General features: G+C 34.4%; 1 long non-coding RNA gene across 1 annotated transcript in view; it reads right to left on the reverse strand.

Moving 5' to 3' along the window:
* Positions 1-13,159, reverse strand: part of LOC140443548 (uncharacterized) — a 28,653-nt gene that overhangs the window by 10,663 nt on the left and 4,831 nt on the right. The gene's annotated exons all lie outside the window — the stretch shown is intronic.

Here is a 13,159-nt window from a genome sequence, read left to right on the forward strand (position 1 = left end):
AATTAATGACTATCATCAACAATACCTAATAGATAACTACCACTATACAATGTCATGGACATTAAACAGATAGGACATTTCTCATAAATTACATAATTGGCTCACAGAATAAAAGCCATTCAGTTTAAGTATACCGAACAGAACTGTTGTGATCAAGTAAATCTTATATAGATGAATCGTTAACCATATATCAGAATAAAATAAATATGGAATCATGCTTCTTGTGCCTTCACGGGTTGATTACAAATTCAGCAAATTGTTAATGGTTTTAAAATTAAGTTAAACTGAAGTTGATCTATATGTGAACAGCTTATTTATGGAAGGATTTAAGTCACAGGAATGAAGTTTTCTGAAAATTAAAAAAAAAGTGTTTATATTTGATACAAATACAAAATTTGTGATTTTTCATGATTTTATTATACGTTTGATACCAATATTGTATGTATATTGATTTTAGTTAATTAATAGATATTTTATTTGTTATTCTATTCATTTGATTGATATCTTTTCACGAATTAATTTAAAAAATGTCTAAATTATTATTTTTGGGTGTATTTGTTCAAATTAACAAAAAAAAACGTTGAATGACAAACTTTATATATTTATTATATATAAATAAAATATTTTAAACTAACAAAATAAACATTAAGCAGTTTTTTATAAGATATTCATATGTCAGTACTTTCCATTTCAGTGGTTGGCCAAACAATTATTTCCTCATAAAATTCTTGATAATTTTCAGGATTGTACTGATAAAGATAACTTACAAATAACGACATTGTTTTGTTGACCATATGAATTAAGATTTATTGCAATCCCATCTCTAGAGTATATTTATTATAATGCTCTAAAACTAATTTTTTAGCCTTAATAGCAATACAAATAAATAAGTAAATAAGTAATATGCTTTATTGTCACTGAAAATTGTACAAATTTTATGGACAAAGCTTATAAGAATAAGCCAAAAAAGTAGAAAAAAAATCAGAATAAGAATAGTAATATAATAATAGAAAAATCGTATAGCTGTAACGAACGTGCTTAAGACAATTTCATCTTGACATTCAATATTTCAAATACTTCAATGTCAGTTTTTATTTGCGAAATCTTTTAAATTCTGTGAGTGTTTTAAAATGTATTTGTACGCCATTTTTTGTAATGTTTAAATTGTTTTAGTTTACTCCTGAGGAAGCTTTTAAATAAATGGCGAAATATTGAGTAATTTAGAAAAAAGAAAGATTTTTATTACAGACCACTTTACCCGATAATTCGAACGTATTTATAAATTTTGAATAAAATCCTTTATAAAAAGGTATATAAAAAACCCAGTTGGGCTATGTTAAACCCAACTGGGGTTTTTTATATACCTTTTTATAAAGGATTTTATTCAAAATTTTTAATATATGGTATACAGCCAAACACAGGAACTTAGTTTCCTTGTGGATTTTTATTTATAAATTATTTTTTGGTCGAAATAATCACTTCTAATATATATATATATATATATATATATATATATATATATATATATATATATATATATATATATATATATATATATATATATATAATACACCACAATGAAAGAAAGAGAAATACAAAAAACTATAAGAATGATTGCACGAGAAGAGAGAGATAAAGGCAACGACGTAAAGATTGGCACAAATAAATTGTGGGTAAATAAGGAAGAATGGAAATGGAATAATAAAGAAAATAAGATAGACAAACCAAAAAACTAATAAAAAACGGCAATGGAAAAACGATGACGAAACAGGCAATGAACAAGGACATGAGTAGTAGTAAAGCACTATACAAAGACCAGTATGGAAACTTAAAAAAGAAGGAAGATCAGAAACACTTACAAATACACAAAGCAACTGCAATCAATGAGATTAAAAGTGTGAAAACAACGGCAACTCAAAAAACCAGAATACCTGAAGGATGGAAAATAGGAACATGGAACGTAAGAGGTCTCAACGGCAAGGAGGCTGAACTTGTAGAAGAATTTAATAAGGCTAAAATAGACATACTAGGAATCACAGAGACCAAAAGAAAAGGTAACAGCACACAGTTTCTGGAAAATGGGCATTTTTTAATACTCAGTGGAGTACCCCCGTCAGAAAGAGCACGTGAAGGAGTTGGTTGTCTCATCAATAGAAACTTAACTAGTAGCATTAAAGATTGGGAATGTATTACCGAAAGGATCCTAAAAATTAGAATGACAACCGAAGAGAAGAAACCAGTCAACATCTTTGTTATATATGGACCAAACGATACCGAAAGAGCGAACACCAAGGACATTTTTTGGGAAAAGGCGACGGAGATCATAGATAGTGCAGAAAGTAACATAATAATAATTGGCGATCTCAATGGTAGAGTAGGCGTAAAAGACCAAGAATCCTCGGATGTACTAGGACAACACGGAGAACAAGTAAGAAACAATAATGGTCAACGAATTATAGACTTTGGTAGAGAGAATGACCTGATAATTATGAATTCGTTTTTTCAACACAAAGATGTGCACAAATATACCAGAGAAGTCAAGAGTAGAGGAGAAAAGTCCATTATTGACTATGTATTGGTAAACAGACCTTTAAGACAATGTATTAAAGATGTCAGAGTCAGAAGGGGAGCAGAAATATATAGCGACCATTATCTGGTAGTATCCCGAACTAATATCGGTGTGGAACAAAAACGCACGCAGAAGGTACCAAGAAAAAGAGACACAACCCCAAGAAATCGCACCAACGCAGTTATTAGGTCATACAAGTTAGCAGATAAGAAAATAGCACAGAAATACAAAAGCTATGTGAATAATAGTCTACAAAAGCACTTAAACCAGAACTATGGCTTAGAAGAAACTTGGCAAAAACTTAAAGAATCCCTCTTAGATGGGGGCAAGCAAATCTGCGGAATAGCTAAAATCAATAAAAACAGACAATGTACGAATTGGTGGAGTAATGAAATAAAAGAAGAGGTCAAATCCAAGAAGTTAGCGTGGAAGAAATATCTAGGGAACCAGAATTCAGAAAGCTATCAAAAATATAAGCAACAGAGGGCAAAAGTAAAAGACATGGTGATTAAAGCAAAAAAGAAAAGCTGGGAGGATTTTGGGAATAAGTTGGAGAAGGACTACCACACTAACCAAAAACTATTTTACAAAACTCTGAGAAGCCTAAGAACAGAGAACAGACAACAAACACCAAAACAAATTAAAAACAAAGATGGCCACATCCTCTGCGAGAACGAAAATATTATGAACAGGTGGAGAGAATATTTCGAAGACCTTCTGACTCAAAAAGACTATAATAATGAAATAGACAACACTGAAGAAAACCCATATGAGAACCCAAACCAAAACGAAATAACAATAGAAGAAATAAGAGAAATAATACTCAGGCTCAAAAGAGGAAAGGCAGCTGGCTATGATAAGATAACTGCGGAAATGCTAAAAAATATGGGAGAAAATGGAAATGAAATGCTTAGAAAAGTTTGCAATAAAGCATGGAATGAGAACAAGATCCCAAAAGACTGGGAAGTGGGCGTTATTCTACCCATTTTCAAAAAAGGTGACAGACGAGAATGCAGCAACTACAGAGGTATAACTCTCCTTTCAAAGTTTACGAACGAGTACTGGAGAAAAGACTACTACAAGAAGTAGACCATAAGCTGGAGCAGTCACAGAGCGGTTTCAGGAAGGAAAGAAGCATCCATGACCATGTTTTTACACTCAAGCATCTAATACAAAATGCACGAAATACAAGCACGGAACTATACCAAGCCTTCATAGACCTCAAAAAAGCATTTGATAGAACCCCGCGAACCGATATAGACAAAAGCCTAAGAAACAGAGAAGTAGACAGCAAACTCAGAAAAGCTATTATGAGCCTATACAAGAACACAAGAAACAGAGTAAGAACAGATAATATGGAATCAGAAGAGTTTAGAGTCAATGATGGCTTACGACAAGGAGGTGTACTAGGCCCCATCCTGTTCAATATTGTACTAGATGATGTAATGAAAGAAACTAGAGAAGAAACATCGAGAATATTTGTTGGACATAGAAACCTGGAAATGATACAGATAGCGGAGTGCGCATTTGCAGATGAGCTCGTCATATTTGGAAGAAACGAGGACGCACTTAAGAGAAACCTCCAGATATGGAGAGATAAACTCGAAAAACGTAATCTGAGAATTAATGAAAGTAAAACCAAGGTCATGGTATGTGGGAAAACAGACCAACATACAAACATTAAAATAAATAACTATACTTTAGAACAAGTCGAAACCTTTAAATACCTGGGAGTGCAACTAGAGAGTAGGGGTACACAAGAAACAGAGATAAACAATCGAATAGCAAACGCTTCCCGGATATACCACGCAATTAAGAGCACATTCCTATCGAAAAAAGAAGTATCCCAAAAAGCAAAGATAGCTATCTACAACACAGTTTTTGTACCTATCTTAACATTTGGATGTGAATGCTGGACGCTCACCACCAGACTAAAAAATAAACTGCAAAGTATTTCAATGAAGTATCTAAGAAGAGTACTAGGGGTGACCAGAATGGACAGGATACGGTGAACGATGAAATAAGAGAACGCCTTAAAGTCCAATCAATAGAGAAGAAAATCGAAGAAGCCCAACTGAGATGGTACGGCCACATGGTAAGGATGGATAAAAAAAGCCAAGTGAAACAAGTGTGGGAAGCGAGAAGAACCTTGAAAAGACCGAGGGGCAGACCCATGAAGACCTGGGACGATGAAATTGCCGCCATCCTAGACAGGAGATGAGTCACCAAGGAGCAAGCGAAGAAATTGGCAAGCAACAAGAAGAATTGGAGGAAGTTTGTATATGAAACCTAAAAAGAGACTTTACACCCAACACCTTAGGGTAGAAGGGTTATTGATTATATATATATATATATATATATATATATATATATATATATATATATATATATATATATATATATATATATATATATATATATATATTATATCGATTCGTCAGAAAATAAAATATTTTTTTGAAAAGTGTACATTTTCATTCTGTTTATCTAACATAAATTCACAAAACTCCATCCGCCTAAAGTTATCTTTCGGAAACAATTCTTGTGTTGGTTGTATCTTAAAACAGTGACACCCATTCCTTTTGAGAACTCGCTGGACAATACGAGCATTCACGTTAACTTCCCTAGCAATTTGTAACACTATTGCAGGGTTCACTAGATTCTACAAGAGCACAAATATCAATATCCCTGTTTTGACGCTTCTCATCGACAGGTCTAACACGTGGTTCATTATGTTTATGACACTTTTTACAACTGTTTACACATCCCAAAGTATGAAAATGTTTAATGGTATTTTTACCTATTGTAACACGTGGTGAGGGTCTATTTTCGAAGGCAACAATTAATAAATCAATTACTTCGCGTATCGAATGACCCTGAAAGTACCATGTTACAAGTTGCACTTTTTCTTGGACGATATACAACGTAATGGACATTTTATTAATTATTTGTTTATTCTTTCAGAACTTCGTTTGAAATTTTTAATGTCAATGTGACAATTACGACAATTTGTACCTACTGTGAAATGAATATAGAGGTGAAAACGTGTAACATGTCACAGCGATTGCCATTGTGTTGTATGGTCAATAAAACAATCTGGTGATCTGTATACCTAGTTATCTTTTAAATATCATTGATTTTTTTAATATTAATTGGAATTTTTTCCATAGGATAAGCTCTGTCCTTTGGAAGTTGAACATTTTGGGGGTGTTCTGACATTTAAGTTAGCTAGTGCCCCATCGATAAACTTCAATGCTTCAACAAGTCCTTTTTTTATAAAATTGTAGCAGAACTCCCATAAAATTGGAAACTGCAAATGACTCCTTTTGTGAACGTTGAATAGATGTAGAGGAAGTCTCAACACAAAGGCTCAATTTTTTGTAATATTTGGACCAATATGCGATTCTTCTTCTCATGGCGCAGTCTCCTTTCGAAGGTTAGCGATCCAAATGGCAATTGTAGTTTTGGAAACTACTGCTCAAAAGATTTCTGCAGATGAGCGATCGAACCATCTCCTCAGGTCTTTCAGCCACGAGTTCTGGCGTCTTACTACTGATCTTTTGCCCTGTACTTTTCCTTCCAGTATAACTTGAAGTAATTCGTATCTTTCGCCTCTCAACACATGACCCCAGTATTGCATTTTCCTCTCTTTGATTATTCTTAGTAATTCTTTTTGTTTACACATGCGACGGAGTACCTCAACATTAGTAACTCTTTGTACCCATGGAATTCTCAACATTCGTCTGTATATATACATCTCAAAGGCATCTATTATTCACAGCCATACAGTAAGACAGAAAAAACTGATCATTCTGATTCTAAACTGCAGAGTAAGGTCTGATCTTGTAAAAAATGTTTTCATGCTCATGAATGCTTTCCTTGCTTGTTCGATTCTTGATAGGATTTCTTTTTTCTGGATTTCAATGACTATTGATATTAGCTCCCAAATATTTTATGGAATTTACCTGTTCTATTATTTGACCCTTGGCATACACATGTACGTTTATTGGTGTCTTTAAAAATACTTAAGTTTTAGTTTTGGAAATGTTTAGATGTAAACCGAACATTTCGCTGTGGTGAACTACCGCATTTATTATATTTTGTAGTTCTTGTGCGGTGCTTGCTATTAAGACGATATCATCAGCATATCTGATGTTGTTTATGTTAATTCCTTTAATCTTAATTCCGCCTTGGACCTCGTCTAATGCTTCTCTGAATATAGACTCCGAATACAAATTAAACAGTAGTGGTGATAAGAAGCAACCCTATCTCACTTCTCGTCGGATTTGTATATCTTCGGATCTTGTGTGCTCTATTTCAATTGTTGCCGTTTGGTGCCAGTATAGTTCTGAGATAATTCGCAAGTCTTGTTCGTCAACTCCAGTTGTTCTCAGAATTTCGATCATCTTTTGATGGTTAACGCAGTCAAATGCTTTTCGATAGTCAATAAAACATGCATATCCATCTACATTCATGTCTCTGGATCGTTGAGTTAACACATTTAAAGCAAAAAGAGCCTCTCGTGTTCCCAATCCGTTCCGAAATCCGAATTGAGTGTCCCTCATCTGAAACTCGCACTTGTAAATTCGTGTATGGATTATTCTGAGAAAAGTTTTAAGGACATGAGACATCAAGCTTAATATTCGATAATCATCGCATTGTGAGGAATTCGATTTTTTTGGTAATGCTACAAATGTTGATTTTAGCCAGGCTGTTGGTATTTTATCTGTGTCATATATCTTATTGAATAGTGTTGTTATTAAGTCTAGGCTTTTACTTTCGTTATCTGCAATTAGTTTTAGTATTTCGACATTGATATTGTTGGACCTGTGGCTTTTCCATCTTTCTGAGATTTTACTGCGTGGATCACTTCTTCTTTGGTTATTTCTGGGCCTTTGTCATTTATTCGATTATCTGAAGATGGTGGAGAACAATGTCTATCGTCATCAAAATAGTTTGTATGTATTCTTTCCATCTCTCTAGTTTGTCTTTTGTACTCATAATTATTTCGTTATTATCATTTTTTAATATTGTTGCTTGTCTCTTTTTGTGTCTACCTGTAATTCCTTTTACTTTTTTATGAATATTAAAGGTGTCGTATTTTTCCTGAAGATTTCTAGCCATTTTGTTGACATCCAGTTTTCTTTCTCCTCCCTGCATTTTTTTCGATTGATTTTGTTGATTCGCTTGTATTCTATTGGGCTTGTTTTATGTTTTCGTCTTACGTCTATGAGGTCCATGATGTCTTGCGTTATCCATTCTTGATTTTTGTTGTTTTATGAACCCGATGTCTTCTTCTTTTATCTTTGTTTTTAGAGCAATCCATGTTACTTCAATGTCTGTCTATACAAAGTTTTCGATCGTTTTTATTTCTTCCTCAAGCTTGATACTTATTTCTTTTTTCTGTTCAAGGTTCTTTAGTTGTGAGATGTCTATTTTTCTTGTCACTGTTTTCTTTTTGACTTTGAGAAATATTTTTAATCTAACATCCAAAAATCCATTATAACTGGATTGTGATCGCTATGTATATCAGCTCCAGGGTATGTTTTCGTAGATTGTATGTACTTCTTAAAGGTGTTATTGAGCAAAATGAAGTCAATTTGATTTCTAACAATTCTGTCTTTTCTATCGGGTGCGGGTGATTTCCATCTATCAGTACCACAACTGATATGCGTTATGTACAATTTTAGCGTTAAAGTCACCCATGATCATCGTTATCTCACCTCTCTTTGTCAGTCACATTATTTCATCTATGTTATTATAAAATTGTTTGATTTCTTCATCTGACTTGTCACTTGTTGGATCATAGACCTGAATAATATTAAGTTTTCTGTGAGTTGTTTGTAATTTCAGCATTGCTACTCTATCATTTAGAGGGATGAAGTCTGTGACTGATTGAGCAAATTTGTTCGACACTAATATAGCAGTTCCATATTGATGTTCTGGGTCGGTTCCACCTGAACAGTAAATGTATCCATGTTTTGTTTTTTGTACTCCTGATCCAGGCCATCTTACTTCACTTATCTCCAAGATGTCTATTTTCAGTCTTACCATCTCAGCTTCAGTGTTTGCCAGTTTCCCGGACATAAATAAGCTGTCGTATATTTGTATTCTCTGTCCACTTTCTTGGGTAGTTGACGGGGGATACTTCGCACCCTCTCCCCATTTAAGGGGTGCCCCGGACTGAGGACCATTTTCTTTTTCTCGTCTGCCATTTAGATTTGTGGAAAATATAATGGGGTGGTTTTCCCATTGCCTTCCCCATCTCAGTGGGGATTATGCGATTGAGTTTACGTTTTTTCAAGCCAGAATCCTGATCGCATGACAAGAAAGGGTGGCCACGAATTGGAAATTTGTGGCCAATTTTTTCAAACATTCCTGTGCCAGTAAGCGCAAGGCAAACTCGGATGATAACATTGTTTCTATTCTAGCCACCACAGACGTCACTGTAGAGATGAAGTTGTTTTACTGTGGTAGGTATGCTTTGCTCCAAATAGTTGGAAATACAGGAAATAAAAAAAAAACATTTCTCATGGACCTTTTTAGCTATGTCTTCATGGTAAAGAAAAAAGTGGGCACTGTTGTCTTTTAAATTATGAATACTGATGGAAATACTGACAGCTGACGTAAATAAAAAATGAAATGAGAAAAAAAATATGAAATGAGAAAAAAAAAATATGAAATGTTTTGAATATAATCGAAGCAAAGGTCAATAAACCTGTCATTTTCTTTGCAGTTTTTCCGTGTTTTGAATGCTCTGATAAAATTTTTAGAGCGTCTTTTAGGCAGCGTAAGTTCAGCTAAGGTAGAACTTATTATTATTATTATACATAAGCAAGGGCAGAGGGGCAAGTCCCTATTATGCCCAAAAATAAAGAAATTTCATTAGTAACATACTAGTAAATTACAAAATTATAAAAAATAATAACAAAATTACAATTTTTGGTTTAAAAAAAACTTGTGCATTTAATATTAAGTTTGTCACATTGGCAGCGTTTATCGACTTGCAGTCGCCCAAATTTATAATCAAAATGCTTTTTAAAAATAGTAATATACTCAGTGACATTAGAAGTGTTACACCCAGAAGGAATTATTTCTTGAACTTAATTTTTTGGCAACAGAATGACTATATTTAAAACATGCTATAATAACAATACCAATGTTTTATCTTTTCTACTTTTTGCAAAAAAAAGTTTTATCTTTAAATTTTTTTGTGAAGAGATCAATTTGTAAAAACCGGTTCGTATAGAAATTTTTAGTTATTATTCCTCAGTCTAATTGTATTCAGTGTAAGAAAATGCCTCCAGTTCGAAGACAGTAAAATTACCACCAGTTAGCGATTTTGACAGTGGAGAATTATTGCGTGTAGAGATATCAGTTTGTCGAATCGCGAAATTGGCCGTCGCGTTAATTGTACGGCAATGACGGTTATGCGTGTCTGTAGTGTGTGGACAAACGAAAGTAGAGGAATACAAAGAAGATCAACTGGTCAACCGAGGCGTACCACAGAGCGTCAAGATAAGCGTTTTATATTACTGGCTCTGCGAGACCATTTTGCTACTACGCGTCAAATTGCTGACTAATGGTTTTAAGTAGCAGGTAGACCTGTTAGTATGCGTAGACTATACCGTCATATTCGAGCCTTTGGACTGGTTTAATTCCGCCCACGACTAGTGGTTCCTTTGACTGCGGACCGCTGTCATCAACGTTTGAATTGGTGCAGAGAATGACAGCATTGAGTGGCAGAATGGCGTAATGTAGCATTCAGCGATGAATCACGAATCTGTTTAGGAATGCATGATGGTCGTAGGATGGTAAGACGCCACGGTGGAGAGCGACGGGATATCGGGTTTGCTGTTTAGAGGCATGTACATAGAACAGTTGAAGTAATGCTTTGGGGGACTATTGCCTATGGTAGTCCATCACTACCTGTGTTCATTCGAGGCAATATGACAGCTGCGCGTTGTGTTGATGACATCTTACAAACACTTTACTGCCTTATCTCGACGGCCGTGAAGACGTCCTTTTTCAGCAAGACAACGCGCGTCTCCATATTGCCCGTCAAACTATGGACTTTCTATAAGAAGCTGGAGTTAATGTTTTGCCGTGGCCGCCCCGTGTTCCGGATTTGAATCCTATCGATCATGTATGGGATATGATGCGAAGGAGACTGTTCAATTTGTACCATCTTCCACAGACTCTGGCACAGTTCATACATGAAGTTCAAGTTGCATGGAACGTGGAGCCACAGGCAGACATCGATCATCTCATTTTGTCAATGCCTAGATGTATACAGGAGTGTATTCAGCTACGGGGTGGCCAAAGACATTATTAATTTTTTTTTGATTACTTTGTATTAAAAATTCTTGACAACGTTATCGTTTCCTTCTTGATGTAAATCTACCATGTTGCCAAAAAATTAAGTTCAGGAAATTATTCTTTCTGGGTGTAACACTTCTGTCACTGAGTATATATTAAATATTTGACATTAACTTCAGCATGTTTCTTTTTGAATAAGGAATGCATAATTTTTACATTAAGCTTTGCGTCTAGGTATTGATATTCTTTGGATGAATAATGACTTTGTTTGACAGGAAATGAAGAAATGTCCTCACATACAATGTGCATAATATTACCAGGAACAGTTTTTCTATTATTCTGTAGACCCCTCAAATCTTTAGGAGATTTTCCTAGACGCAAAAGAACTTGTAAGCACTGTACTGCTTTAGAACTTATGTTATTTTGGTTGGAAAACAATATAATTTTTTCATTATTTCAATTTTGTCTGCTGCATTTATCTTCTCAAAATATTTTGACTTACACCTTCAATAAAATAATTGTTCAATAAAGTACAAAAATGATAAAAACATTTGAAACTTATGTGCAAGCCTTTCCAATGGCCTTTCCTGGAACCATGTGCCCTTGGTAATTTGTATATGGTTGTTCCAACAACCGACTTTTCTTAATTTTAATAGTTTTATACTCATCTGGGTTTTTAACTCACTTCTCTCTTTTTATAATGTTCTCAGTATCATTAATATAAAAGGGGAAATACACCATTCAATTCAATTCAACCAAAATGAACCATGTATTTTGCAATTCGATAAAAGCATTCAACAAAATTGAACACTGAAATGAGTCTAGCCAATTTCTACTTTTGTTCATGTTCAATTTCGTTGTACAACTGGGATGATTCATGCTTTATTATGTTAAGTTATTCATATATATATATATATATATATATATATATATATATATATATATATATATATATATATATATGTATATACAGTCCTCTCTCTATAACGATATGCAAGGGACCGGGAATTTACATCATTATAAGGAGAGATCGTTTATACAGAGAGAGAGACAAAATTCGGTACTGTAATATTAATATTACTGTTCTAAATAACCTATTTTAATTAAAAAAAATTATCAAAACGAATATAAATGAATTAACATTGTATTCCACATAGATTTATTAACGAATAATATAAGCAATACAGTATAAAAAATGTACAATTAAAACATGTTTACTGTACAATAAAAAAAAAATAATATGCTACTGTAAAATATATTTAGCCTACATTACCAAAAAAATCTGTCACCTTGGTCTGTCTTCTTTTCCCTTTCCACAGAACTGACCTGACCTTGTCCTGAAGATCATCGAATCTTCCACAGTACTCATATCGTCTTCCCGGTGGATGAAGAATCGATGCAGTACTTTTGCCGCATCCACTGCCTGCTGAGGGGTTGGAGCTGGTTCTGGCTCTGCTTCCACTTCCGAGTCACTGTTTTCTTCTTCTTCTACACGAACTGCTTGCAGGATGTCCTCGTCAGAAAGTCCAGATGTTGTAGCTACATTTTCATCAACTTCTTCAAAATCTGTTAGCTCTTCCGGTTCGTAGGTGAAAGTAAGTTTAAACTGTCTGGCCCAAACATCTAATGGCAGGTCATCTTCATCATCAGTCAATCCTTGATCTTCCAGCCATCCTGCGTGTTTGAAGGAATGTTTTATTGTATTGCTCGTCACCTCGTCCCAGGATTTACTAATCATTAGGATGGAGTCAAGAATGTTTAGTTTAAGATCTCCATTATTCTCTACCAATTCTATCAAAAGTCTTCTCCTGTGATGGCTTTTCAAACTCTTGATGACACTTTGGTCCATGGGATGAAGGACACTCGTTGTGTTTGCTGGCAGAAAACAGAGTTCGATGTTTCGAAAGTCGCGCAATACAGGATGAGCAGGACAATTGTCTACAAGCAAAAGAATTTTTTCCCTTAAAGCTCGATATCCCACTTTCTTATCGCTTCTTAAAAAATTTCCGAGGTCATCCACGCACTCTTGTTTGCTTTATAGGTCACCGGTAGATTTTTTATGTTTTTAAAGCAACGCGGGTTTTTCGACTTCCCTATCACTAACAATTTTCGCTTCACCGAACCTGTCATGTTAGCGGCCACTAAAACTGTAATGCGTTCCTTAGAGAGCTTTCCACCAACGCACTTTTCCAATTTAAATTTTAAAGTTGTGTTAGGTGTCACTTTAAAAAATGATTCAGTCTCATCCGCATTGAAAATGTCGTCAGACGC

This window comes from Diabrotica undecimpunctata, chromosome 6 (genome assembly GCF_040954645.1).
Source record: "Diabrotica undecimpunctata isolate CICGRU chromosome 6, icDiaUnde3, whole genome shotgun sequence".
In the NCBI taxonomy this organism is placed as follows: Eukaryota; Metazoa; Arthropoda; class Insecta; order Coleoptera; family Chrysomelidae; genus Diabrotica; species Diabrotica undecimpunctata.